At 41.8% G+C, this 26,218-nt stretch overlaps 1 protein-coding gene across 2 annotated transcripts in view; it reads left to right on the top strand.

Moving 5' to 3' along the window:
* Nucleotides 1-26,218, top strand: part of LOC124553605 (BTB/POZ domain and ankyrin repeat-containing protein COCH-like) — a 73,816-nt gene that overhangs the window by 6,023 nt on the left and 41,575 nt on the right. The window contains exon 1 of one of the 2 annotated variants that reach the window (XM_047127459.1): nucleotides 4,649-4,758. The exons of the other annotated variant lie outside the window; for it this stretch is intronic. The gene's annotated coding sequence lies outside the window, so the exon portion shown is untranslated. Of the gene's footprint in view, nucleotides 1-4,648; nucleotides 4,759-26,218 lie in introns of those variants that run through there. 2 annotated transcript variants of the gene reach the window in all.

The raw sequence follows: 26,218 nt of genomic DNA, 5'->3' as shown, positions 1-26,218 counted from the left end.
TCCCGGAAAGTCTGTTAAAGTTTCAAGAAGCTGCTTTAGATGGTGATGCTATGACTATACTACATCCCCCTACGTATCGCTCACATAGAGATCGTGAAGGTAAGATTAGAATAATTACTACACGTACAAAGGCATTCAGTCATTCTCTCCATTCGTGAATGGAACAGGAACAACCATTAATAACTGGTGCAGTGGGACGTACTCTCTGCCACGGTCGTTTGCAGAGTATATAGATGCAGAAGCGGATGTAGAAGATGCTGTTTAGCATTGTATTATCATTGCGTCTTTCGTAGTTTCGGGCCATTCTCGTTCTCATTTTCTTCTGTTTTTTCATCGCAGTGCATCTTAATTTTCGTTTCATCACAGACGCAGGAATTCTGCTGTAGATTTCTTCTGCACTTTCTTGAGCCGGCTATTCATCCACAATTGTTCGTACCTGTACTTTAGTCGATTCCAAGTTGAGCTCCCATTTTCTCTGTCGGAATTATCTAATTTCGTTCCTCGTTTCAACTCGCAAGTACTTTGGATTCCTAAAATTTTTAATGATTCCAGTTTAAGTGGTCTGCCTGTATTTATCATTCGCTTAAGGCTTCTGTGCAGGTTCTGTATCTGGAACATCGAGCGTTTCCGTAAGTGTACTTTCCACTTACAAAACTCCTACCATTTTTTTCTCACCGAAGTGTCTCTGGAATTTCCCTACTTGGATTTCCTATGTTGTCAATCAACCTTGACATTTGTATTCATTGCGTCCACCGGAAGATAATGGCGTATTTACAGCTACACGTGCAAACTGAGGCAGTCTGTTAGTGGTAGATGAGTGGAACTCAGACATCTAACGATAGTGAAATGACATTCTTTGAAGTCGAGACAGTGAAGTTTGGCGTCGGATCACAGTGGAATCCTCTTTCACAAGTATTAGGACATTCTTAAAGTAGTTTGATTAGTTACTGGGAGTTCTTTCAGAAGCAAATGGGTTCGTTTTACCGGCGATGATCTTTCTAGAGTTAATAAACTTTTTCTGAATTGCCGTTTTTATACAAAGCATCATCAGGAAAGGAAGCGTGAAGTACGAATAAAGTTTCGTAACTCTATATATATTATATATATATATATATATATATATATATATATATATAATATACTGCATATATGACTGCATTGCTTTACTAACATACATAAAAACTAAACTTCATACACATAGACACATTCAAACAATGCACTTCAAAACATGCTTGTAATGCCACACTGCCTTATATGATGATTCATTGCTTTTTCCAGGAACTGATTACGATTGAAAATACTGAGAAGCTGAAAGAACGATTTCTGACAAATGAACGATAATATAGACATCAAAAATACGCAAACCGTTTAGCTACTGTACGGCGTGCACTGCTAGTAACTTGGTACTTATCAGAAGACCTAACAGCTTTCGAAAGCTTTGACTAGGTTAGTAGCAGATTGCAGAAATCCTTGTAGGTAAGATCTTGATAACGAGTCTTAACTATTACAATTGCTTCAATAGTTCGTCGTAAAACGGTTTTTCTTAAAACTTCAAAACGAATTCACAGTTGAAAATACTCATTCCACAACAGCATTTGTGCCTGGTGAAGCACGACCAAACCTCACATGCATCTCTATATTTTTACATAAAGTACCTGTACTTTAAAGTGTATGGAATACATCACACCATCTCTCAAGAGTTTCCAAATTAGCTTTTTCCCATTCCTCAAGTTTCTGGGATACAATGTTGTTCAGGCATCCTGTCTCAACTGAAATGTTGCACATCAGTCTACTGTCTTAGGAATTTCAGACAATTTAACAGTTAAGCCCAAGAAACGGAAATTTTCAGTGTTACCCAATGAAACGATTTCAGAGGATGAAACACACAACTTCCCTTCTCTAAATAAGTCACAAAAGTGTCATAAAATAAATTGATAACTGGCTCATACCGGACTGAAAATGCCTTCCTTTACCAAGTTAATTAAAAATCGACAAACCAACTGAAGTTGGAAGTTAACCAAATTTCCTGTCACCGATTTTTTCTTTAAGCAGCTCTACCTCTTCAGCTGAATGTGTAACTGAAATCGTAGTTGTTTCAAACTTTTGGACTGAATCTGAAAAGATTTTCATTAGCTTTGTGTGAAATGAGGGCAAAGACGTGTCTGTGGGTTCTCACAAAATTTGCTCCAATGTGAGACACCTATCCTGAGACAGAAAATAAGGTTTCAGAGGTTTATACAGATCAATGTCTTGCAACTCGCGGCAACAATGACAACCATCTAGTGTTAATACTACCTAGAACTTGTTTGTATTCAGCATCAACGAAATCACAGAAGGATTTGTTTCTCCACAAGCTGAGTGTAAATGTGAAAATACTGGAAAAACTTAATTCGCTGTTGTTTCTGTGTGAGTGGGGAGAATTTCTGCACTCTACCACCGCTCTGTACCACGTGGACAGCACAACGGATGCCTTCAGTGCTCATCTAGAGAACGCTGTTCAGTTTGCAATAAACATTGTTTGTTCCTGCTATCTTGTGCCTACCAACGTTGAAATTACAATTATATGCACAAAATGTGGCAATCTCGTAAACTATATTTTTCTTTTTTAAAATACCCAGACTACAGCTAGCTAATAATGCTACCGCTTCTCCGCCATTGTTCATAAGGGAGATTATGTTGCGCTGACCAACTTTCTGCACGAGTGAATTATCGAGCTAGAATCGGTACCAGCTTTCAGGTTTTGTCATTTGATGCATCATCAGCCATCACAGGCAGGTACTTTGCATCTTCAAATCCTGACTCAACGCACTGCGTAAGGCCATAAAACGTTCACTGAGATGGACTCGCATTTTGTCCTAGAACATGTTTCTTCTGAAACAGCTCTCGGATCACAAGAACCATGCAGTCCTTTAACGGAAAGAACGTGTGTGTTTCGCGGTAGCGATGCTTTCATCTTCCTGTTTGTACTTCATTCGTACTAACAGAGCGCCCGCATCTCGTGGTCGTGCGGTAGCGTTCTCGCTTCCCACGCCCGGGTTCCCGGGTTCGATTCCCGGCGGGGTCAGGGATTTTCTCTGCCTCGTGATGGCTGGGTGTTGTGTGCTGTCCTTAGGTTAGTTAGGTTTAAGTAGTTCTAGGGGACTGATGACCATAGATGTTAAGTCCCATAGTGCTCAGAGCCATTTTTTACTACCAGAGCAAGAAGTTACACTGTCTGTTCCCGAAGAAACTGCTCACGGGTACATCTTTTTCTTCGTGTGATGCGTTATATCGGCAAGCCCTCCATGTTTGTTCAGTGGAAAAAACTGAACGTCGCAGCACATTTTACTTTCGTATAGTCGTGGTTTCCTTCAAAAAAGCGAACTTGTCTTCCATGGTTTTAGAGCAAGACGAGTTTCGTTTCCCCGTTTTAACGGGCTCAAGCTAGTTTCACACAACGGACAACAGAGATTGGAGCGCACCGAAGCAAGTTTGCCGAATCTAGTGTTAAAACTGCCGCCTGCTTCTCATTGTTCTCTCAAACAGTCCGAAGACATCGTGTCGGTCACATCTTCTGCAACTGTATGTCATCTACCAGTGAATAGCTAGTTCGTAACTGCAAGTAGAATTGCACGTTGATAGCCCTGTAACGTTCTTTAACGAAAACTTGTTACATCCGTCCGTTATTTCTGCAGTAGTAAGTGATGGATACGAATCGCGAAGCTCACGCTTGAGTCACTTTCACCGAGCGTGATGACGGGAAATCTTCTGTCCACACCTGTCCTCATCCTGTGACCAAAATACAGCTTCTGTATTCCATCTTTGAATTCTAGACAAAGCAAGACTCACGAAAATGTTAAAAAAAAGTCAGTCATGCGAAATTGACGTAGAAATAATTAAAAACACAAAATGAAACAAAATGTCACTTCTGATTACGAAAAAGCCGGGGCATTTTGCCTCCCATTGGATAGTCAGCGGGACACAGAACGAAAAAATGGCCATTCCCATTAAAGACGGGGCTTCTGGTGACGCTAGCCTAGGTCCTGGTGTGTACATGCCTTAAAATGGCTTCTACATGCGACACCTCATCGGAAAGACGAAAACCGAATTTCGCAAACTGCTTTTCGGTCTCGTGGTTACATGTTAAGGCCTGAAACGCATTTGCTGCCCAGTTAAATATGGCACCAGTCTGTGCAACTGCTGTTCCTATGCGCGTAGACGAGGTGTAAATAGTTGGTCTAATATTTCTACTTGTCCTTTACCGTACAAAAAGCCACTCCGTCCATATTACCTGAAAGTTTTTAAAAATAAGAAGAAACCTCTCAGCCCAAGCATGTTTGAAAACCGTATGCGTTTACTTGGAAGCGAAAATCGATTGCGGAATTGGAAAACAGGCAACTAGAAGCGGTTTCCAAAAATCGATTTTTAAGGCTTTATATAACCACCCAGAAGCGGTATCGGGAAGTCGATATAAGAAAGTCGGTGTTTGGAACGCCATGCGAAGGGGGTGTGTGCTGCCAGCTGTATAGCGCGGTTCGAGGGAGAGGGATGGAGGCAGGCAGCCCGGCAGTGCCGACACCGACGTAGACGCCCCGCTGGCTCTGCTGCAGCCGTTCCTCGCCTGCCGCGCAAGCTGGCAACGCCGCCCCGTGACGTCAGAGCTGGATTGGGGCGGCCGCGCGCCTCGGCTGTCTGTGCGGCCCCAGTTGTGACGCAGCAGCCGTACGGAGAGCAGTGCGCCGCCAGAGCATCTCTTCTCCGCGAGAGTACCAGAGGAAGGTAAGGCGGGCAGGTGGCCTGTGCTGGAATTTCAGGAAGCTGTGGGTGTTGTTCTGCACGCTTTTGTCTGGTTTGTCGCCTAACTCACGGCAGACCTGCTCCTAATCCATTGTCGTACTTCAATTACAAAATTGAATTGTTGCTAACAAACGAATGGCGAATAGTGTGTTAAATTTCCCTGTCGGGTGTTTAATAATTCGCTGTTTGTTATTTGCCGTAATGCTACAGTCATCTGATTGCTGAAAGCTTCCATTAGAATAATGTGGAACGAACGGAAAATAGCACCACTTTCCGTCGGGCATTGTTTCGATGTGCCTGTAGTCCCTCGCAGGTATACGTTCTGGGTGTTGACAAATTTTTAAATTCAGATAAATGTGATAGCTCGAAATTAATAACGTCTGCTATCTAACAGCTATGCTCAACACATTCATCAGCAGCTGTCCATAATAATAATAATAATAATAATAATAATAATAATAGTAATAATAATAGGCGTTACTTCTCTGCAAAAAGGAAGAAATGGTTTTGTTGATTTCGTTGTTTTGTCCATAATTAAGTAGTTTATGGTAAGAACGGAATAATGTTTTGAGCTTCCACTACCCTTCGTTTCGCGTTTTTTGTGTAACTTAGTTTTCGTGGTTTTGTATTTTTCTCGGCAAGGTTCCTAATTCATGTGTTGTTAGTTAACTAATAAACTTCTGGGCGGAAAATCGGGCGTTCTTACGTTGCATCCACCTAAAAACTTACGGTTATTATACACTTCCCTGTCGGCTTGTAGTCACGCTTGATTTCGTCACTTTTGTGACAACGGATTTCGTCTTGAATGCCGTAAATTCTTGGCGGCCAACTTTTCCAGGTAATTTTCTTTTCTGTTAGCACTTAATACACGTTCAATGGAGTTCTCGTTGCTACTCCACTGGAAAGCCGATTTCTTCACAGTAGACAGCCAACTCCAGACATATACAGCAGTTTGCGTAAATGATTAAATTCAGTTGGTACCATCTGCCGACAACGTGACTTTACTAGAAGACAAGTGAGGCGCTAAGAGCCGTAACGGCCAAGAGCACTTAGTCTTCGGCCCCCTATATTTAAGTGAATATCAGAGAAACCAGTGGCAGCTCTGTGAGTGTTCAGATATAAGTACAATGTGGCCCTACAGTACAGATAAACTGACCCAACAGATGTCAGAAGCATGAATAAATGCTACTGTCTAACAATCGACGATTAGGTGCTTCATGGTTCTCCGTCCCACAAATGTATTACTGTACGATAAATTTTAAAACATCTCGTTCAGAATGTCAGAAAAGAAGTTTTTTTTCCCCCTCAGTATAACATACGGATGCCGGATCTGATTTTACTATGTATAGTGTGTGTCCGTGGTGTATGCTGCCGCTAGCGGGATTTATGGCGAACGTAGATAAATTTGCTGCCGGGTGCTACCAAGTGGTGGCATTGACGTAGCAAGTAATTGTTCATAAAACCCTATGTATTTGGCCGGTAGGGAATTATACGTCACGCCAGTTGCGCATGTGCAGAAACTTGTGTAAGGCTCGTTCCCACCAAAAAACCGCGGGGCTGGGCCTCGGTTGCCACGTGCGTCGCTCTTTGCACACGACCCGGTGCCGCGCCGCCAATCACAGAACGCGTTGAACGTGACGGCAGTCACACAACCCCGGGCCACACGAACTTTGGCCGAAGCGCTCTGGCGTAGACCCGGCGGCAGGTATGAAACACTTACCATCCGATTTAAAGGAAACGGTTTGGTGAAAAAAATTTTATTCTTCTGCGTCTTACGGCCTGATGCCTTTTGTCGATAAAGAGCTGAATTTCTTTTCGTTATTCGTCGTGGTTGCGTGCTCCATCGTATTTACGTAAACCGTTACACGAATTTTTAATGAGCTTTCAGAGGTGAAAAGCCATTGCGTGGGTATTGCCTATAGTTCATTTCAGGTAATACATTATTGCGTATGAAATATAGTCAACATACCGAAATTGTTTTTAAAGTTGAGAGCAGAGCGGTAGCTATGACCGCTCTCCAGATGATTCAGTGGTTCGTCGGCGGGTCGACCGCCATGCGGCCCACACTCCGCCCTGCTCCTCGTCGACCACGTGGCTGTTATCGGCCCCAGGTTTCCTAAACGGTTCAAGAAATGGAAACTTTTTGCGATTGATAACTTCTAATGAGTCCAATATTTCGCCGCATGATAAATATCCAAAATTTATTTATCTATCGAGATGTGAAGGTAACTACAGTTTTTCAGCATGGATCGAGTTAATTTTTTAAACGGCATTTGATAACAACTGAAATGAGAATTGCAGTGACATGGAACACTTTAATATTTACCATACTCTAAATTCACGTACAGAAGTTAAACATAAACTAATTTGACGGTATGTCATAAGATGTAATTTGCTAAGTATCTACAGCTGTTGATCGTTTCCTTTGGTAAGTAACGAATCCTTTTTTCTTGCTGCAGTGTACTGTACTTGCTAAAGACGCGTTTTGCCCTTTGCTTTAAGGCATCTTTGATGGAATGTTGAATGATTTTGTTTTGGTATGTGACCCTTGTAGATTATAAAAGTTAATCGTATTTTTGTGTGAAAAGGTAATTACAGTTAAATAGTTTTTGGCGGAAATCTGCGTTTCTTCTCACCTGGTCAACACATTTTTGTGTTCACTCTTTTTTTCTCCTGTCAGTAGCTGTTGACATTTTACCAAAAGCTGTAATTTAAGGTCGTAACTACAGTGTGTTCAATGCATGTCTCCTCTTCTTTCGTTTATGTACATGCTGCCAACCTAACGAATTATATGCTGAAAACTGTTTGTTTACTTCTGTTCAGTGAGTTATAGAAAGTTGGAAGTGAATGCAATAATTGTCAGAGTGGTTGAAAAGTTCGGTGTTCAGCTGATTCCAGTTTTGGTTTAAGTGTTTTGTGGAGGAGTTCATGTAAGAGTAATTCACTACTTAGATTAATAGACACAATAGTAGAATAACATTTCAAAGGATGATGATTATCATAATACAAACACCCAACCCATTTGTCCCTACTCTTACATGAACCCTTCCAAAAATATTTAAACAAATAATCGAAAATCAGCTGAACATGAAAACTCTTAACTACGCTGTGGAAGGTACTACATTCACGTTCTACGTCCTACAACGCACCCTAACTACACACACACACACACACACACACACACACACACACACACACACAAAGGGAACAGACTTCAGTTTCAGCATATACTTCGTTAGGTTGGCAACGTGTAGATAAATCAAATAAGAGACATAAATTGAACACACGGTAGTTACGACTCTGAATTAATTTTTGGTAAAATATCCACCGCTAGTAATAGAAGACTAATTGTGCTCCACACCAAATAGCGCAAAGAATATTAAAATTATAAAGAAACAAAATTAACGTGAATATGTGCTTATGTCGCAGCTTTCACACAGTTCATACTCTGTAGAAATGAAACCTGCATTTGGATCGGAGTTCCTTAACTCTTGTGGAGGAAGGTGTGGAGTATACTGCTGCATCCATTTTCAATGAGCTACCGCTCGAATTCAAAAGTCTTAGTAGTACATCACGCGCTTTCAAATCGAAATTAAAGTGTTTCCTCATGGGTCCTGTCCTTCCATTCTGTCGAAGATTTCCTTCAAAAATTAAGGTGATTGTTGTTGTAGTGTTGATTGACTTTATGGATTGACTTTTTCGCGTTGGTTAACATTTTATTTTTGTCATTACTTTTATGTTGTAATTTCATGTACTGACAGGCTCCATGACCTTCGAGATTTGCTTCTCAATTTGGCCCTGTGGAGCTTGAAGTGTAAACAAAAAATAAACAATAAGAAAAAATGTCTGTGTACTGCCAGTGCATTCGAAAGTCATGGATAATACGTAACCATTCATTGTTTGTTGTTTCATGAAGGAATACACGTCTTAACGGAAAATGCTACAAATGCAAGATTGGCCAAAATGGTTATTAACCTCTGTGTGTGTGTGTGTGTGTGTGTGTGTGTGTGTGTGTGTGTGTGTGTGTGTGTGTACGACCTGGGAGATTAGGAAAAATCCGGAAATTTTTTCATCCGGGAGAAAACCGGGAAAAACCCGGAAATATTTTAGAATTTCGGGAATTTTTCACAGTTTTAGTTTTCAGATAAATTTTTATAACTTCGATTAGTAAGAACCAACGCTCTAACAAAGGCTGTTGCTGTATCTCGCTACTGCAGAATAATACTGCAGCAATAAAACGTGAACGAGAGAATAGAAAACGAAAATAACACTCGAGTTGCGAAGGAAATGCGCCATGTACAACATAAAAACACAGTGCTCATAGAAGCGTCTGCCAATAGCAAAATGTGTGAAAGGCTTTAGGGAGACCTCATGGCAACAAATTGCCACCGATGAGCGTGACGTCACAACTGCTTACATTAGATTCTTTTGAGCAGTTGCGAGCGAGCTCAAGCGCAGTCGAGTCGCGCATGAGCAGTACCTTCTCCCGTTTCTGGTTACAGAAGTGTGGCAGTTAGTTGTATAAGCAACAGCAGCAAGCAGCCAGGTGCTGCCCGGAAAAGTTTCACCGACGCTCCTAAGATGGCACATTCACGGATGCGTAACAGGCCCGGGTCTAGGGGACGAATGGCAAAACGGGGTATCTGTCCCAGGCAGCAATTTCAAGGGGGGGGGGGGGGCTAAAATTCGTATTCTTGCCGAAAAAGACATCGTTTCTCAAAGCGCCTAGCATCCAGCACACGTTGGTCTATAGAGTGTCTTCATATGATTTTGAAACGCATCACTGTAGGATTTTGAACATTTTTGAACAAATAAGTCGATTTCTGAGTGAATCGTAAGTTGAACTTTTGTATGCGTGCGTAGTGTACGTGATGTGTATGCCAGGGGAATCCCCGTCGCATCTAGAAATAAACTTTCCTGCAGACAAAAGGGGACAGGGCTAGACAAGCTGAGCAGAACAAAGACGACCGGGTGAATGCCAATCGCTGTTTATATGGTTGACTAGGATTGCGAATGATCAGCGTTGTTACAATTACTAGCGAAATCCATAGGCTGAGACTACCAGAGTGGAAATAAACGAGTAACAGGAATAAGAGGTAAGAAAGATTACTTATTATCTTGTCGGTGTATCCATGAAAAGGAAATTCTGACAGGAAAGTTTTGGCCAGACCGTTACACTAGTAAGGGCCAGTCGTACAGTCCCCGGATAGCAGCCGCTAAACCTGTATTCTGGTAGTAGCGCGGAAAACGCGTTGTAAGAACACGAAATAACGCCTGACCGGAGAATAAACGTGGGATAACTAAACCGGTGATTGCGGTAGGGTTAGTGGAGTTAACCGGAGAATAATTTTTGACACTGGCAGGAATGGTTACAAAATAAGTGATGACAAGGTTGTTTGCTAGGACGAGGAAGGAGAAGAAACGGGGACATCACACATATTACGGAAAAATATGACGATTCCAAATTTATATCAAGATTCGTACTACTACTTTCCGATGTCATGCTTGAGAAGCTAGAGAGTGTGACTGAAATGTGTAACTGTTTCCTAACACAAAAACGTTTTGCTTGTAGGTGGCCTAATAACGAATTTGATATTGGTACTTTGTGAATTATATTATGTGGTGTCATTAAAAAGAAAAGCCAAAACATCTTGTTTATTTGGTGTGTAAAAACTGCTCCAATATTAGGCAGGCCTACTTCGTCTAGCAGACAGTGACAAAATACGCGTAATCAGATCGAGAAACCACACCGGTCTTGGTTACTATTTGTATTAACAGCTTTTCAGTACTAGACAGCGACATGTCGTTTTCTCATGAAGCAAAACGTTTGACGAATTTTGATGAGGTAATAGATTCTTTCCCAGAAAAGAAAGCACGCCATGTAAAGCTGTAGCAAGAGTAGGAAGAAATGTGTACTGTCTTGCTTGTCTCTTGTTTTTACTGCTTTTATGTATCCTATATATAATTTTCTCACAAAACAGCAACTTGTCACCTAATAAGCAATAAAGAGTGCAAATTTTGTAAAGAGTTCTTGTTCTTCGGGTTACAAATAATCCCATCCAATATTAATTCAGAGTTTTTTTAGGAGGGGTGGGTGAGACAGCGCAGGACATTTTAATTTCCACCGTCTTGAATGTAGTTCGATGGCTTTCATTACACAATATTCCACGTTCGAATTTCACAGAGCGAAATACTGTGACGAGCGATAGAAAAATGCTGTGTGAAGAGGTGTGGCATTGCACTTTGGCACACTTCTGACCAAATAACATGTCTCACATTTTCTCGAACACGTGTGTTTTATGGATCAAACCCTTCAGAAAGATGAGCGCTACAAAATGAACATATTTTTTGAAAATATGAAAAAACCTCTTGTATTACCACAGTTCGGAAATATCGTAGATACGGGGGCTATGCACAGAGTAGTCTTGAGTTGTGGTGGAGAGGTGGGTAGTCTCCACGTGGCTCATGTTTACGTTTTAGTGATTTTGCTGTTCCCTCTTCGTCTATTGCGCTCTCGTCAAATGAAAACAAAACGGTTTTTTTCTGTGCCCGGGAGCTATCAAGTGAAATAAAATATTCACATAATTACGGAAGGCCAAAATTTATTAGTTTCAGACTATTTTGTTTTCACCTTTCTGACAGTCAACTATTAATCGCCTTGCAGAACAATGAAGTTACTTTTGTCGGTTTGTTAAAGAAATTTGGCTTTATTAACCTTTCTCGCAGAGAGGGTTAACTTATTTGAAACGAAGTGTTTATTTCCACATTATTAGCTAGTTTTAACTGTTCACTGAATTTCAAGTGCACATTTTCATCTTCTAGCACGTTTGGCATTATGCCATAATAAAGAACCAAACATGAGATGATACAGTACCGGTACTCCAAAAAATTTTCATCCGAATCAGGACATGCAAATGTGCACTATAAGCCGAATTATGCATTTTAGTATGGTGCACGAAATTCCCATGCTCTTGGAGTATTCTCTAATGTCTTTCTCTTTTGTGACATAGTGTAAGATCTTTCAGTGTTTTACACATACGAACATTCGGGCTTCCTGCGTCATCGTAGCTGCGCAAGCGCGGTGACACCTCTTACCTGTCGCTCTCTGGCAGCTGCTGAAACGATCCTATATCTAACAGGTCGCGGGAAAATAATGCGAATCATTGTCTGAAAAGCGTTACTTCATAGTAAATTTCCTTTTACGCAAGATGATGTATGTGCGAGAATGTACGATGGATTTCTTAAATCACGGAGCATTTGATCTCATTCAAAAATCAACCCTTTCCGGATGACCATTCAGAATAATTTCGAGCCCAGATCAGACATTTATGTCGTTGTTACAAATTTTACTGGCCCGTTTGTGTAGTGTATCTTAAGTGACACGCGCAAAAAAAATAAAATAAACATTATATGTAAAAGTTTAACTTCTCTTGCAGTTTATTAATCTTAGACACTAATATGTGAAAGCTTTGCTTTTCTTGTAGCAACACTATGTACGTTAGTTTAAACCACGAACGTTTCGTGTTCGCGCTATTTGACAGTAATGTTCCTGTTGGCTGCCTACATCGTGTCCTGTGCTCTGAATATCCACTACATCGACTGGCGACATCACGTGACATGAGCTATGACTGGCTTTGAAAAGCGCATCGCAATCTCAATTTCAATGCTTCAGAAAGTAACATGCGGTGTTTGGTGGCATTCGAATTGATACTTTCGTAACACGAAAATATACAGTATACATGTTGCTGCGCATCAGCCATCTTTCAGATACGTGTTTTTTTCCCCTTGAATTTCGTTTCCTAAAGTGCCGGGGAATTTTACGCTGGTGTATAAAACCACAACCATTCAATGGATTGATAAGTTTTACAGTTTCGAGGAATAGTACGTCACATAACATGGAAAAAAGTGTATTTTCACCCGGGAGAAAGTTTATTTTTTGCCGGAAAATCCGGGATTCCTTGTGCACGTATACACCCTGTAATAACCTTCATCATTTGCTGACAGTCACCATAAGAAAACTGCGTTCAAGTCGTAACTTTTCCCTAACAAGGGTGTTTGCAGAAACTAAAAGAGATATTCCAAGTATGTGCTAGAGGCTACATTAAACAAATATTTTGGCAATAAATACGCAACTGAAGTACGTAATGAAAAGTGATACTTGCTGTTGGGCTTAATTAATAAGAAAAACAATTCGTCTGTGTGTTGATAGTGTTCCACAGTAGTCTATCCTCTGCAGGCCTCTTCATCGCCACGTAATTACTTCATCCTACACCCATTCTAATCTGCTTACCATTGGCAAGCCTCGGTCTTTCCCTACAATTAAGCCTCCATTAACAAACGGACCATTGTAGACAACTTGTACCATAATTTCCTCTTCCTCTATTTAATTCAGTAACTCTTCCTTAGTTATACGATCTTCGTATCTAATCTTCAGCATTCTTATTTATTATCTCGTTTAGAAAGCGTCAATTGTCTTCTTGACAGAACTGTTCATCATCCATGTTTCACTTACATAGCTGAAAGAGGCTACGCTCCACACAAATACCATTATGAAGTACCACTCAACCATTAAAATTTATTCAATGTGGACAAATGGTCTTTTTCAGAAACGCTTTTCTTGCTACTGACAGTGTGGATTTTGTAACCTCTTTACTCCTGCTTTCTCAATAACCGCTTCCCTTCAAAGTCATTGGAGTTTGGTTTCTTTACAAGCTGTAGATAATCTTGCGTCCCTGTTTTTTTACCACTGATACCTCTGGAGCTTTAAAGAGTGTCTTTCAGTTAATTTTGTCAAAACCTGTCTCTAAATATGCAAATGCTATAAACACAGGTTTGCCTTTCTTCAGTCTATCTAATTAGCTAAGTGGTAGGATCAGTATTGTCTCTCATGTTCAGACATTTTACGGGAATCTAACATTGCGTTCGTATAGCCCCTCCCCCTCTCCACTCTACATACTCCTTCCACCATATATCCTTCTCTTATTTGCTTAGTTCTGAGTACCCAAATGAGCTTTCAGCAGTTGCTTCTCCTTTGAGCAAAGTGTTTTTTTCCTTATTTAATGTCGGCTCCCAAGTTTTCCAAGTGCAAAATCGCTTTTGCGATTTTCGACTCTGTCAGCGTATTTTTAGACATCTCTGTTCCGCATGGTCTTTATTTGCTACGTTTTTATATTTTTTTGTCTATTAAATTAAACATTCGTGTTTCATCCAAAGATTTCAACTGTACCTTTTTCCGATTAACATTCTCTGCTGCAGTCACCACTTCTTATCTCAATAAAGATCTCTATTCGTATTGTAATCGATTCCTTCCTCTGTTACAACACCCGTTGCTTGTAACATTAACGAAAAACTCTGCGCCTTAACTTATTCAGGTTCCACATCCTTAATCTGCTTCCGTTTACTATCACTTGGCGTAGTTGTAAACTGCAGTCTGTAACCAATAAATTATCGTCTGTGTGCGTTTGTACCAGGAAATAGCTTACAGTTGAAAATCTGGTTCGACAACTCTGTTCAAAGGCCGGCCGCGGTTGCCAAGTGGTTCTAGGCACTTCATTCCGGAACCGCGCGACTGCTACGGTCGCAGGTTCGAATCCTGCCTAGGGCATGGATGTGTGAGATGTCTTTAGGTTAGGTTTAAGTAGTTCTAGGGGACTGGTGACCTCCCATAGTGCTCAGAGCCATTTAAACCATTTTTTTCTGTTCCAAGTATGTATTATTCTTTCATGGTTATCGAGCAAAGTGTTTGCGATCATTACATTATGGGCTGTGCAGAATTCCATCAGATGGATTCCCCTTTCATCCCTTCCCCCTAAGTCTATATTTTCTTACTATTTCCTCTTTTTATACCTGCTACCGTATTCCAATGTCCCACCACATTTTAAATTTGTGTCCCGCTTAACTGAGTAATCTTTCACCGTACATTGTTTCAGTCTGTTCATTGCCTGTGGTGTGAGTGATAGCGTTATGTCTATCTTGGTAATGATATCAACGTTAATGGCAATTTGGAGACGGAGCTGAATGTTGTGGTTCTCTTCATTGGTAGTTGCAACAGCCAACTCACGCTACTGTCAAGTAGTAAGTGTGAGGGCAATCGTAGCATGCTTTCGATTGCGATAGTAAACGCAAATTACGAGTGTATCATTGTAGACTTCGGAAGCAATTGCCGGATATCTGGTGGTGGTGCTGTTACAGTGAAACACCGAAATTTGGAGAATGTAGACTTTCACCGGTGAATGTCAACATTCACATAGTCGCTTAGTGTATGTCGAAATATTTGCTAAATACCCTTATTTCTGACTTAAACCGGTAAATGTTGACATTCACCATGCACTAATGGTGAAAGTTGAACATGTTGGAGATTTATATTTTCTTCTCCGTAATTCAGTCGCTATAAAACGTCACAAGTGTGACGTAACTTTTTCGCCTCTTTCTGAAAGGAATGACCAAGAACTTAAAATACACAGTACATTCTACATGAGAATAGAAAATAATAGTTATAAAAAATTACTTAATTATATGATTCTAATCTTATTTATTGCAACAACTTGATTATGACACTTGGAATTGCAGAAGAGTCCCTTGCTTTTACAACTGCATTTTTTTTAACGACGCCTTGTATAGCCTTGCCCCCGCTTCTAGAATTAGCTGCAGCTGCTTCTCCCAGCGACATTTCTTGAAAGGAAATCTCATCTATGGAAAGGAGCTTATGTTCACAAATTACGAACTGATTACGTGTGTAAAGCTGCATGAAAGTACCATTTTTATTTGCCAGTTTATAGAAGTGGGAGTCTTCTATTCCCACAACAACCGCTAACACATTTCGGCTATCTGTATGACTACGGTCGACATCAGGGCCTCGTATTCGTACATTATCACCAATTTAAGCAGGAGGAAATTGTTTTTGTGAGGTTCGTAAATCTTTGTTGCTTGCAGTAAAAGATTTTCTCCCGCGGCCTCTCGTTTTGTAGAAATCAACTCGTGTTTTTCAGACAGAATTTGATGTGAAGACGTCGTAGGTTGTAGGTCCTCTTCAATATTTTTCTTTGGAATGTGGTTTTCGGTATGACCACAGCTCAAGTTTTTTTATATAAGCATTAACAGCTTCTTCAAGCTATCTTTCGGTTTCAGAAGTATTGTCACTTTCTTAGAGTTCTCAAGTTTCAATATTTGCTATGTGTTCGCCAGGCAAAGAAGACGATGCTATACCTCTTCTTGTTTTAACGCCAAACATGGCTTCATAAGGACTTGGGTGTATTCCTTCGTGGTATGTAGTGTTCTTGGCAAATTGAACAAAGGATAAACCATCTGACCATTTGTGTCGTTACCGCTCATCTATGCAGTTAGCGTATTCTGTATATCCCGAATGGCCCTTTCAACTGAGTCTTGTTTGACTGTGGCGAGGGTTTCCATGAACTGTTTTAACATCTGTCCACATAGCGCATATTTATGGTATGACTTGATTACTAAATTCTCTACCATTATCTGACTGCAATATTGCTGGTGCACAAAATGTTAAAAATATTCAAAGAACGTGATGCGCTACTTCTTCAGCTCCTTTAGTTTTCAAAGGTCGTAGCTGGACAAACTTAGTTAAGTGATCTTGACACACCATTATGAACATACATTCGCCATCTCTGTTTGACTGCAGATCTTTCAGATCAACTTGACATCTTGAGTGTAATTCAGAACTAACCATTGGCTTAACAACAATACCTTTCTTAGGTGCACTGTTTTTCATTTGACGCTGTTTGCATAAATTTAAATACAACATTACAAGTCCATACGTAATATTTTTGTATTTAACTTGCAACTCTTTAAGCATGCGTGTTCTTCCTCGGTGGCCTATTCTGATGTGAGTTTCATATACTAGACTATACTGTACAATTCTTCATTGGTAAGATAATACTGTATGTTCGTTTCCCCTTGTTTTAATGGTACAATTAACTTCTCTTCATCATTAATTTTTAAAACATCAAAACGTTTTAATCGTCAGTGGTCCAAAGGTGTGTTGCATTTAATTTTAGCGGAAACCACTTCAGAAAACGTTTTGGAACACTTTTCTTGAGAAAAATAAAAACAGGGTGTCTTCTCCATTACCCGCAATTAATGCATTTAACTTTACATGAAAAAGATCACGATTTACTGCAGTATCCATTTAGTATAAATTAGGGTACCGGAAAAGGAATTAAGAAAACGTTGCTGGCGTTATCAAAACTTGCGTAAGACTGACAAAGCTGATTGACTCCGAGCAGAACAAAGGATTTGGCGGGAGAGATCCAGTAGCTTGTTTTTTTGAAGCTTGTGTTTTGGACCTCCACCAGAACATATCTGATTGTTGACACACACCGGAGAGGGTCCGAATGTACAACAGTGTAATGAAATATTCGATGTTTCACCGACGTATTTGGTATCTGTTGACATTCACCGGAGAAAGTCGACATTCTCCAATTTCGTCATTCGCGGTAACAGTGATATTGGAAACACAATATTTTACAAAAAGCTGAAGAAAAATAAGTTAAAAATACCCTGTGAATCTTGTGTTAGGGGTTACAAACTACCGTATGTTTTGTAGGACATGAAGCCTTCGCCATAAGGCATATTTCATGAACACCTGTAGTCGGAAGGTGCTAAATCGTGAGAGGATAGTTTTCAGTTATCGGCTGTCCGGCTGCCGAAAAATTATGGAGAAATAAAGTTGCTTATACTCGGCACCAAGGAGTCTATCATCCGAAAGTTATGCGAGAATGTAAGAGACGAGAACGTTTTCGCAACAGAATATCAAAATAGATTCACAAAATATTTGTATCTTCATGAATGTGACGGAAAAGCGCACTGTGAAAGAAGAAAAAAAAATATATACATGAAACGGCCAGTGGAGAGTGTCTGAGAAACATCCACTTGCCTGGTCGCGGCAACACCGACTCAAAGGAAGGCCTCGGCGCTTGTTGGTGACGTCACGTCGGCTAGGCACTGCGAACGCCAGGTCTGCTGCAGGCAGAAACGCCTGGGCGTGCGTACCACTATAAATCTCTTATTTTGGGACAAACTGTTTGGTATTGTTTTGGATTCTGCAGTTTTATTTAGATGAAAGATTTTCTTACTATCGTACAGCTACAAATAAAGATCATACTTCTGAATTACTGAATCCTGTTGAAACAAACGCAGATCAATATGAGAAGATGGTTTGACCCATTGCAAGCATCGCAAATTTTACATTCAAGAAACTATATTTACTTGATCCATTCTGATATGGAAACTTACCCCAACCCCCTTACAATGAACTCGTTTCTTTTATTTTCGTTTGACATCCTCACTGAAAATGTGAACTAATGTACATGTGTAAATGTCCAACTGTTGCCAGTCATTAGATTACATTCGTTTTCAACGAAAGGAATTCTAAACAGCAAACAAAATAGCTTCATACATCGAAAATACCGCTGAGCTTAAACTTTTTAAACATGCACATTAGAAAAGGTAAATATTCCCCTCTTGCAACTGAAGGGAGAAACTTTATAAGATAAAAAAATGTTATTTGATAAAACAAGCATCTCTTTTGCCTCTTCTTCTGTCCCCCACCCCCTCCTCCAGCGTGTACAATCGCAAGATATTTCATTAACATCCAGTGCTCCTCACCCCATAGTCAACCGAGATACCTAAAGAAGAGGACCAATATGCTCACAGTTTCTTGTAAAAGCAACCCAGTACAAACGTAACTTCCTCAGATTTGCAAATAAGATTCAGCGAAGGAGACACCACCATTACGTTTCTGCCTGCAACAGACCTGGCGTTCGCCGTGCCCAGCTAACGTGACGTCACCAACAAGCGCCGAGGCCTTCCTCTGAGTCAGTGTTGGTCGCGACTGGTCCAGAAGTTTAACTGCTGGTCGTCTTTCGTGTTTCGAAAGGGCGGTTTACACGTCGCCTGGAGAAAGTGCACGACAAGTACTAAGAAACTGAAAATTGCGAATTCTCGTGAAATGTGCCGAGTGATGCGTTTGTTTCGGAGCAACGTAGCGGCAATATTGTTGCGTCCCGCCTCCTGGTGACACGGAAATACTACGTTGGGCCAGTTTCCCGAATAGAGTTCACCAGCGCAATTCGCCCAGAAGAGATGCGTTCGCCCAAGAATGTGGCACTTGTTGAAGCGGGAATGTCGTGTGCTCCCCCCCCTCTGGCGGCGCCACTTCGCGACCCCACTGCCTGTCCCGCCCCCGCGGTGGAGCTGACCGCGCCAGCTGCGGCGTGCAGCGGGTCTCCCTCCTCCCTGCCACAGCAGTTTCAGCGCGCGGCATGCTGGGCTGTTTCCCCCGTCGGCGGGGGAGGAGGACGCTAAGTTCACCGGACTTGGATACGATGTGACGTCATTATGACGTATACACGCTACATCGAAAACGATAGAAACCGTATATCGACTATTCGACTTTTGTGAACTTTCGAGAGGTTGTGACAGGGTAGCGCTGTGCTCTGCGCCATTCGTTTAAATGTGTTTTGCGTTCCTTGCGTTTAAATCGTGTATTGTACTGTGTTTGTGTCCTGTGGGTTGTTTTTCGTTTTCTCGTCTCTAATTATGTGTTCAGCATTCGAGAGACTAATGAGAGAAAATCTGAAAGAGTTCACCATCGATGACGACGGGCAATTGCGTGGTTATTGTGAATCTCAAGCAGAAATTGATGTACTTCTGACCCAGCTGAAGTGCGTCGGTTATTCGTACTCGGTGAGAAGAAGCACTCAGCAGCCAAAATCTTTAGATGCGTCAAGACACTAACCTTTGGTTAAGATTACATTGAGAAATCCACTTCCCCTCGTATTTCATCTCCGGTCGACGATTTTTCTTCAACAATGCCTCATATTTTTCTTTTTAAGTTCGAAATTCAATCATTCTACACACCAGTCATTACTGGGCACTAAGGTACCTGTCTCTGCAGTCCAAGTGTAAAATTACTTGGAATTATGGTTGATAAAAGACTATCTTGGGATGGACATATAAATTACTTAGCTAACAAACTTGCACGAGTTCTCTTTCAGCTATATAAATTAAGAAAAAAAGTCAGCAAGAGTATGCTGCTACAGTCTAATATGTACTGACAAGACCAATTGTATGAAACCATACTAAAATATTGATAATAAATAAATATTTTCAGCGTAAGCGTTCAATACAACAATCACACAATCTAATCTGGTCGGGACATAAGAAGACTTCACTTTTTTACGAAACGTGTTGTCCGTGGTGTTTTCAAGGCCACGGTCAGGAATATTTCTATTAATATCCAGCTGTTTTACTTTTTTTGGCGACATACAAATACGCTGCCACACTGAGCTGTTATCAGAATCGCACATGTCAAAACAAACCACTAGCTGACGACAGTTTAGAATCTCGAACGTTCGTAAAAGTCGATAGGTGTGTTAATCGACTAAAGCGTGTATACGTCATAATGACGTCACATCATATCCAGGTTGGGTGAACTTAGCATCCTCCGGCGGGGGAGGCCGTGCGACCGTAGCTGTGGCCGCGCAGACCGCCGGTCTGCCGTGTGGAGTGGGGCAGGGCGGACGATGGCGTTACTTTGCTGCCGGTGTGTGCAGGAACTGTGTGACTGCGTGAGGAAGAGAGGAGACCAGAGTTTAGGGTGAAGAAATGGCTGCAAAGAAGAGACCAGTTCTGTCACTTAACGCTGCTACCAGTTCTTCAGTGTGACGATTTCAGGGACTATATCTAAGGATGGATGAAAAAAAATGCCAGCCGCTTTAGCCCCATTACACCTCTGGTCGGACAGGGGTGCACGGAAACAGCCGCTGACAGGTACAGATTGTTTCTACAGCTGAAACCAGGGTCACGTCGTATTCCCAGCCCTGACTAAGTGCAGTCGAAGCTGCCGACACAGACTGCAGCATATCGAAGGGCATATCTGTCAGTACGACATGCAGTCCGCCTTGTTGTCTGGAGTCCGTTACCTTCGTTCACAAAAACGTGATACCGGTTTTCGGTAGTGATACGCAGACATCAGTTCAAAGAGATAGAAGCAAAAACGAATTTCAAAATGAACTATATTTGCTGCGTGTAACCTCTAAGGAAGAAGTCGTTTTCACATTGTGTAAGTGGTGCCAGACAGCAGGAATGAACACGAAACTCTCCTGCTAATGTCATTTACGAGAACAGCTTGTCACGGAGGTCGGAATAGAAGAAAATTACAGCTTCCCTCAGAAAAGCCCTCTTGCGTAAGAAATGTTACTGCGTCTTTGCGAAACAAAACCAGAACTAAAACTGCCGCTGCCCAGCGTGGTTTGGAGTAGAGAAAAACCTTTCTCAAAGTGGTAAAGCCACAGCTCAAGTCTCGTGTTTACGCCGTGACAACGGTATTGTGGGAAATCGTAACCCAATAGTCTCCGTGAATGCACGATAATTCCAATTCGGTATTCCAGTGTATTCTAGATTCTAAATCGAAATACAATGATACATAGCTACTCTGAAATACGTTCAACTCGAGGTGACAACGTCCGTGTTAATACCACCTCCGGGTCACACTGCAATGCCCTTCAGAGGTGCAGGCACTCTCCTCTCGCGATTATAGCTGTGGTAAACATTTCGAAATGGATTCGCATTTTACGAATCGGGATTGACGTGAGCTGAGCTGTGGAGGTTTGTTCGGCATTCGGGTTAGTCCCGCACCGGTATGAATTTTCGTGTTTCGCAAACAGCGGCAGTCAATCCAGATCCGGAAAATACGAATACTTTCCGAAATAAATGTAAAACTGTTTCGCATCTAGATGAACTCACGAACGTTTTTACTACAGATATGTTTGTAGCGCCTACCAACTTGTGTATCGTGAAAAAATCAGAATAAATGACGATTTCGGAAGTTTTTCATTAGTGTCTCACATATTATGCTTGTATATCTTCTGTATAAACGAGGTAACTTAACAATGAATCGTGAACACGGCAGGGTTGCTTATAATGTTGTAAAAGATAGCTGAGATTTTAATTTCGCGAAGCACTATAGATGAAACTCGCATATCTACATTCGTTTAAGGTTGTGTCATAAGGCGTGAGCGGGCAGCTCAACCGGCTTCCACGTCGGAATCCTCCTTCGGGATATAAACTCAAAAGCCAGAATCCTAGGGTGTGGTTGCCGTTTTGCTGAGAGGCGCAGAAGCAAATGCTCTGCCTGCGAGGCTAAAACACTGAGGGGACACACAGCCACTGCGAGAGAGCGGTCTGCCACCGGGGAGCGGCCGCCCGCCGCGACCAGCCCGGGCTCCACAGAGGCCGGGACTTCCCCGGGCAGCTGGCGCAGTGCGGCCACACCCGCGGGAAAAAAGTACCTGTTGCTGTGGGGGAGAGGAGTGTGCGGCAGCGAGGCTGACGCGACGACGGAGCGCAGAATGGCCTTGGTGCCCCCAGATTAGTTAGGGAAAATGGGAACAGATGTATCGAAACCGACACTTTTTAAAATAATTGTTTTTTGCACATTTTCTTCAGAACACACTCGACACAATGAAGAGGAGTACTTTTCAGCTGTGCGTGCAAATCTCAACACTTTCCATGAGACAATGCTGTCTTGAAATCACGGCAGCTTTCATCGTAATTGAAATAAGTGTACAATCCGTTTTCAATGTATCAACTGAAGCTCTGTTTCGCTCATCCCTCAGTGTAATGTTCGTCATGGAGAAAACTTTCTTCATGAATGCATTTGAAGAACATGTACTTTAAAACACTGCACAGTCTTGATGCGCCAATCATTTCTATAATGCAGACTCACCTCAGTAGTATTGTCACAGCAGCCAACTTTGCTCTCCTCAAGTGCTCGTTCCCTCCCCCAAAAGAAATGGGAAACCATATCATTATCTACACCAAGGAAATCAACAATGCCAAGTGATCCGTCTAATTTCAAAATATTTTGAAGCACAGGATTTTTCCAAGTGATATGCAGTCCATTAAGGACAGAAAGTTAGTCATAAAAAAAACGAACTATTTATTTCAGTATTTCACACGGACTTCATCTATACGTCTGCATTTTTCCAGTCGCGTTTGTCTTTGATCTGGGGTCTGGCCCTCCAATTTGTCTAGCAACTGTTGCACCATATAACAAAAAACGATAATTTATCCTACGTTCTACCTCCATTTTTATTTTCTCCATCACACGGTATATTTCACAAATTAAGTTTCCTTTTTTTTTTTCTTTTTTTTTGTTTTTACTTTAAAGTTGAGTACACCCTTCGAAAAAATGTCATTTCAGTTTAATAAGTCACAGCTGCAAAATACTAGCGCGAATTCTTTACAGACGAATGGAAAAACTGGTAGGAGCCGACCTCAGGGAAGATCAGTTTCGATTCCGCAGAAATGTTGGAACACGTGAGGCAATATTGACCCTACGACTTATCTTAGAAGAAAGATTAAGGAAAGGCAAACCTACGTTTCTAGCATTTGTAGATTTAGAGAAAGCTTTTGACAATGTTGACTGGAATACTCCTTCAAATTCTGAAGGTGGCAGGGGTAAAATACAGGGAGCGAAAGGCTATTTACAATTTGTACAGAAAGTAGATGGCAGTTACAAGAGTCGAGGGACATGAAAGAGAAGCAGTGGTTGGGAAGGGAGTGAGACAGGGTTGTAGCCTGTTTCCGATGCTATTCAATCTGTATATTGAGCAAGCAGTAAAGGAAACAAAGAAGTTCGGAGTAGGTATTAATAGCCATGGAGAAGAAATAAAAACTTTGATGTTCGCCGGTACATTGTAAATATATCAGACAGCAAAGGACTTCGAAAAGCAGTTAAACGGAATGGACAAGTGTCTTGAAAGGAGGATATAAGATGAAAATCAACAAAAGCAAAACTAGGATAATGGAATGTAGTCGAATTAAATCGGGTGATGTTGAGGGAATTAGATTAGGAAATGAGACACTAAAAGTAGTAAAAGAGTTTTGCTATTTGGGGAGCAAAATAACTGATGATGGTCGAAGTAGAGAGGATATAAAATGTAGACTGGCAATGGCAAGGAAAGCGTTTCTGAAGAAAAGTTAACATCGAGTATAGATTCAAGTGTCAGGAAGTCGTCAGTGAAAGTATTTGTATGGAGTGTAGCCATGTATGGAAGTGAAACATGGACAATAAATAGTTTAGACAAGAAGAGAATAGAAGCTTTCGAAATGTGGTGCTACAGAAGAATGTTGAAGATTAGGTGGGTAGATCACGTAACTAATGAGGAGATATTGAATAGGATTGGGGAGAAGAGTTCATGGCACAACTTGACTAGAAGAAGGGTTCGGTTGGTAGGACATGTTCTGAGGCATCAAGGGATCACCAATTTAGTACTGGAGGGCAGCGTGAAGGGTAAAAATCGTAGAGGGATACCAAGAGAGGAATACACTAAGCAGATTGAGAAGGATGTAGGCTGCAGTAGGTGCTGGGAGATGAAGAAGCTTGCACAGGATAGAGTAGCATGGAGAGCTGCATCAAACCAGTCTCAGGACTGAAGACCACAACAAAAAGTTCAAGGAAAATTGAACATAAATTCCACTAAAATAAGTTGTATTCCTGAACTACACACACACCCATCAAGTTGTCTTTGATAAAGCTGGGGCAATCATCTACACTAGGAAAATATGGCATAATTGCAGGAAGATTGTTCAACACACTTTCTATGTCAGGCTTTAGGCTTAACTACCTTGAAGGTACATATCTCGACAAAGCATTGTATTTTGTATCAACAAATTGAAAGAACTCTTTCAACTTGGATAACCTTTAAGATGAATTTGATAAATAGTTGAAAGTCTTTATTACTAACATTTCAGTATCTCTTGACATAGCGTTCGTACCACATTTAAATCAATTATGGAGTATATGTGCGCAGCAATTTTATTTCACTCTCCCACGATTTTCCTTTTTTAAAGTGAACATAGTTCCTCTTGCCACAGTTTGCATATGCATTGTGTACAGTAAAACTTGAAACCTGGGGCAAACTCACCTTGTGTTTTGGAATCGGGAATTCTGTGCTTGCGCATGGAAGCAGCTTACATAAATTGGATAGCTTTTTTGATTGGGCTACCTTTGTTGGAAGCGTCATATAATTTTGTTTTCCCATTCGTGATTTTACTTGCAGCTGTCGAATTCGGGCATAACTGAGAAGCCGGCCGGTGTGGCCGTGCGGTTCTAGGCGCTTCAGTCTGGAACTGCGTGACCGCTACGGTCGCAGGTCCGAATCCTGCCTCGGGCATGGATGTGTGTGATGTCCTTAGGTTAGTTAGGTTTAAGTAGTTCTAAGTTCTGTTGGACTGATGACCTCTGATGTTAAGTCCCATAGTGCTCAGAGCCATTTGAACCAATAACTGAGAAAAAAACTTTTACATTGCAGTGAGAGCTGACGTAGCTATGATGTTGTTTAACTGCGTGAAATGCGAGTGTAAGCTCAGGCTAGTTATCTGTAAACGAAAAAGAAGCAATAGTAATAGCGTTTTTGTAATCGCCTAAGCAGGTCTATTATCACCTTGAAAATTAGAAATGTTTAATTAGCATTCAACTATTACATTCTTCTTCTTGAAGTCTGAGGGTATTTCACCTATCTCATACATCTTGCTCACCCCCCCCCCCCCCCCCCCCCCCCCCAGGGGGTCCACAACTCTTTTGTGGACACGTGCGTAGCGAGCACGGGACCCCGAGCTAATGTGGCCCTCCTTCCTTTCCGGGCTGCATACCTTCCCTTCCCTTTCCGCATCCCTCCCGTCCCCCATCTTCGCCCCCCCCCCCCCTCACCTCTGGCTATTTCCTTCCCTTTCTCCCCCTTTGGGAGTATGGTTTGTGCCTACGTCCGGAGACGGACGCTCGAAACTTTTCCCACTTACTTGCTTTCTACACTTACAAGTCCTCGTCCTTCCTCTGTCCTTCTCTTTTCCTTCCCTCTTCTCCTTGCCCTTTTCTCCGCTGCGGCGTTTGAGACCCCCTCTTCTTTCCTTTCCCTTTCTCTTTTTTCCTCCCTGTGCGTGTCTGAAGGCCGACCCACGCACTTCCATGCGTAGCCGGTGACGGGGTAACGCGTAATTCCCCGCCCCGGGTAGACAGGTAGGACACGTACGTACCCCCTGGTAACGGCCAGGCCCAGGGAGGGGTGATTACCCGAGCTGATACCTTCCGAAAGTGCCGATTGGTCCCTCCGTCCGTTTGTCGGGAGGTGTGACCTGAGGTGTGAACAATCACCTAAGGCGGGAGTGCCCTCAGTTAGGGCCCCCACAAGGGAGGAGCGCGCCATCGGAGACGCCGGTAATCATGGGGGATTCTTCCGCAATGGTTTCTTCACCTTCCACTATGTCTGCTCACAAACGTAAGTTCACTGAGTCTCAGCCACAGACGGTTCTTCCATCGTTGCCACAGTTCCTTGTTGTTTCTCGGTCTGACGAAGGTCACGACTTTTCCACGGTCAACCCTTTCATTATTCAGAAAGGTGTCGACGCAATT

Source organism: Schistocerca americana, chromosome 11, assembly GCF_021461395.2.
Source record: "Schistocerca americana isolate TAMUIC-IGC-003095 chromosome 11, iqSchAmer2.1, whole genome shotgun sequence".
Taxonomy (NCBI): domain Eukaryota; kingdom Metazoa; phylum Arthropoda; class Insecta; order Orthoptera; family Acrididae; genus Schistocerca; species Schistocerca americana.
The sequence above is the reverse complement of the archived record's forward strand: the minus strand, read 5'-3'. Positions and strand labels throughout refer to the sequence as shown.